At 39.2% G+C, this 4,309-nt stretch overlaps 1 pseudogene; it reads right to left on the bottom strand.

The window, feature by feature from the left end:
- Nucleotides 1–599: 599 nt before the first annotated feature.
- Nucleotides 600–2,063, bottom strand: LOC108363755 (possible lysine-specific histone demethylase 1-like; annotated as a pseudogene).
- Between the last annotated feature and the right edge of the window lie 2,246 nt (nucleotides 2,064–4,309).

Below are 4,309 nucleotides of genomic sequence, written 5' to 3'. Positions count from 1 at the left end.
GGCAGATTCTGTAACCAGTTAGCGACAATTTTCGAATCGGTATCAGTTTTGTTGACGTATGATATGAAATATTTGTACGTCAACAAGTGCGATATCGATCCGAAACTTGTCGCTAACTGGTTACAGAATCTCCCACTGAAATGCTTCTTCATCCGTCAAAGCATTTTTCTTGAACCTTGGATCGACTAAGGCTAAAACTGATAAAATAATATTTCTCTGTTGGGATAGGTTCAAGTGTTTTAGCCGATATCATATAAATAAGTAATGAAGGTTTTTTCTTAACTTGAAATGCATATAATGGCGCAGGCTTAATGTAAAGAATCGGTGTCGGGCACCGAAAAGGAAGTATTGGGTACCGAAATCTTTTTTCAGTATTGGGTACCGCGGTATTGGGCTCTCGCTTGCTTTCAACTGTCATTTTTGTTTTTAATATTTTTATTGAGCTTTGTACCACGATTGTTTATTAGGAAAAATTGAAAAAGCAACAAAGTCTAAGCGGTAGAAGTTATAGCACTATTTCGGAGATCACCACAAGAAAGGTAATCGATTTACCCTTCTTTTGATGTATATTAAAAGTTAAAAGTTAATTATTAGGGTTTACAAAAATTTAGTTTTCTTACATCCTTGCAAAATTTGATAAATTTTTTCTATGTATATGTATAGGTAGATATACATCCATACACAACTATTGACTATTAAACTAGATTTCACAATTTCCACGCCAGTAGGGAAATATTTAATCGTTGTTACGGCGGTATTTACGCGTATATCAAAGCTATTGTGTAATTGCCGATGAACTCGTAATCATCGTCTTAATCCCAAAGCTTAAGGGATAGATTACTGAGAGGTGTGGCATTGGCGAACTCCAGATTCGCAAAGTGCCAGTCCAGTATTTGACGATCCTTAGAGTAGACGTAAACATCACTAGGGAAAGTATTAGGAACATTAGTTTGCAAAAGCGAAAATTTAAATTATTGCACATACCTAGGAGGGTTGCTTTCAATTTCCTTCAATTTAGCTTGCAGTGCCTTTTCTTCTTTGATAAGTTCATCATACTCCTTACAGGCTTTGGTCCACTCAAAATGAGTGGAACGTGTATCAAACTCGTGTTCAATCCATAGCGCATCACCATCTCCACTGCGTTGTGAACGTGATTTTATGAGTTTTGAATGTGTCTCTTTGTAGGTTTGTATTTTGCCTAATAATTCCGAAACATGGGTCTGACATGCGATGACCCCTCGTTGTGCTTCGCCGATCATCATCAAGTGTTGTACGTGTTTTTCTTTGACCGCCTTCTCTTGCAGCTTAATGATCCATTCAAGTGCTCGGCCCAACGAGATAGGGTCATCGTTGGCGTAGTTAAAGTCTAGCTGATGAGATAGATAACTGGCGGACTCAAGAAGTTGATTGAATTCACGTTCCACCTGAAAAACAATAATATTTATAAAAGAAACTATACTTATTACGTATTATTTCTGCTCACCATATCGTCCTTATGCTTGGGCACAGGTTTTCCACAAGCTCCATATAGCGGACATGCTTGCCGAATCGGCAACATCTTCATTCCAATTTGTTTGCTTAGTATAGTCATTGGATTGCCCCAAACACCTGTTACTTCCATAGCGCCTAAATCAGCAACATAATTGTTCTTGCGAAAAGTAGCAATACCCAATCGCGCACTTCTAACACAATGACATCCACACCGAATTGCTAAGCTGTTGGGCAGCCCCTAACCCTGATGCCTCCAATTACTATAACTTTGCCCAACTTCTTGTTAGGTATGGGACGTAAACGTTTCAAAATGCCAAAGTTAATAAAACCATGTCGCTCCAGGAACGAATATACGCGCTATCGAATGGTGGCTCCATATCTTTTATAGCGTTTTCTACAATAAGCTGCTTTAGATTCTCGATTCACATTTGCAAAAGGGTAGTAATTGACATTTTCTTCTCCATTTTACACAACACACTTTTATATTTCTATTGCTTTACGAAGATTTATATCTTTTAGGCATATTGACAGCTGTTTTCAAATTGTCAACTCATTCTTCTTCCCCATCATCTTTGTTTACCTTTTTTAGATGCGCAAACGATTGCTAGATTGCTTCTATATGTCATTTGCGTCCAGTGTGCGTAAGCTCATCGTTATTGGCATTGCTGGCGCCAGTGCGCCACAAGATTGCAAATTAGTGTATCAGCGCCAGTAGCGCCACCGTCGGTATCAACGCAATGACGCAACGCCGCGCTGCGTTACCCAGGCCTACTCGACAAGAAAAAGAGGAAGCATCGAACAAACGGCAGTATTGCCAAAGAACGTAGATAACAAGAAGGGACAACTCGTTATAATTGTAGCGAAAGTGAGCAACAAGGGCGTGCCTTCTCTTTTGCCCTAGTGCGTTTTTTGATTAGGTGAAAAGAGAAGGCACGCCCCTGTTGCGCACTTTCGCCACAATTATAACGAGTTGTCCCTTCTTGTTATCTACGTTCTTTGGTATTGCCAAGTTTTGAATTTGAAAAAGCACCAAATTTTTATTGGTATATTTTATGGACTTTATATACATACATAATTTTATTGTAAGGATTCCGATTCAAATTAATAAAAATCAATGTTTCTTGCACGACGGTCGATTTCTTCTGGCATGATTGAAGGTGCTGCCACATATTTTGTTGTCGCTTATGTCACTGTGCCATGATTTTGTTAAAATTTTTGTAAAGTTGCTTACCACACTTACGATTGCTATAAATTTTGCTTCCATTTTTTTAAGATTTTCTAATTTCTTGTCTTCAAACTAAAAACAAAAGCACCAAAAACGCACCAAGCACCAAACTCAAAAATTTTCACGTTTTGAATACCCACTAAATTTGGCGCGAAAAGCATCAAGTTGGCAACAGTGAATGTAAATAAAAGTATTTTATGACGTCAGCGATAGGGTGGATGCTGTCAAATCGACGAAGAGAGGGTTAGCGGTCCGCGAATGGCGCGACCTTTATTTTCTTAATCGTGATATGATATCAAGTAGTGACGACAATATGTACATACGTACGAACCGCGATTCAATAATTACAGGTTAGATAATTAATGACAGCCGCGGTTTGACGCTCCCTTCCAAAAGGTTGCATTTACGAAGGGCAGAAAAAGGGAAAGAATGAAAACCTTTAGCACAAAAAGGTAGTAGAAAAGTACGAAAAAGAGGGAATTAGTAGTGAAATCCCTTATGTAAATTCTAATGCATTTGCAGGAAATTTGGCATTTTATAAATATTGAACGATGGGGGCAGATTCTGTAACCAGTTAGCGAAAATTTTCGAATCGGTATCAGTTTTGTTGACGTATGATATGAAATATTTGTACGTCAACAAGTGCGATATCGATCCGAAACTTGTCGCTAACTGGTTACAGAATCTCCCAGCTGAAATGCTTCTTCATCCGTCAAAGCATTATTCTTGAACCTTGGATCGACTAAGGCTAAAACTGATAAAATAATATTTCTCTGTTGGGATAGGTTCAAGTGCTTTAGCCGATATCATATAAATAAGTAATGAAGGTTTTTTCTTAACTTGAAATGCATATAATGGCGCAGGCTTAATGTAAAGAATCGGTGTCGGGCACCGAAAAGGAAGTATTGGGTACCGAAATCTTTTTTCAGTATTGGGTACCGCGGTATTGGGCTCTCGCTTGCTTTCAACTGTCNTGTAATAGTGTAACAAACTCCATTTTGTGCAGCGCTTGCAAACACACTACGGCAACCCCTGTTGGTTTTCGTTTGCTTGCGTTCGAGTTTGCCGACGATCGACAATTCAATTGGCTTTGAGCTTGCGAAGTAGGCCTGGGTAACGCAGCAAATTTTCTGGCGCCGATACCTTGAAGCCAGCGCCATAACCGGTATCAACGCATTGAATCAGCGCAATTGCGCCATGCAGTCTCTTTTCGCATGGTGCTTCATCATGCTTCTTTTGGCGCCATTCTGGCTTCTTTTCGCGCCATTCTCTCTTATTTTCCCACCATTCTGTCTTCTTTTCGCGCCATTCCCTCTTATTTTCCCGCCATTCTGTCTTCTTTTCGCGCCCTTCTGTCTTATTTTAACAGAACATCATCGGCTAACATCGCGCATCCCTAGTTTGTGCAGCAACGAGAATAGACGGATGGTTATTGAGCGCTCATAAGTGGGACGTTTTGGCTATATATACCAGGTTTTATGAAGTTTTTGAAAGGAAATATTAAGAAAAGATTTTCAACTTGCAGTCCGGTAAAGTAATGCACAAAATACATAATTTCTTTACATTGCCAAAGCAATGGATAAGTTGAAAAAC

The sequence above is a fragment of the Rhagoletis zephyria genome, unplaced genomic scaffold (assembly GCF_001687245.7).
Source record: "Rhagoletis zephyria isolate East Lansing unplaced genomic scaffold, Rhagoletis_zephyria_1.1 Rzeph_scaffold_01361, whole genome shotgun sequence".
NCBI lineage: Eukaryota > Metazoa > Arthropoda > Insecta > Diptera > Tephritidae > Rhagoletis > Rhagoletis zephyria.
This window is presented reverse-complemented; position numbering and strand designations above follow the sequence as displayed.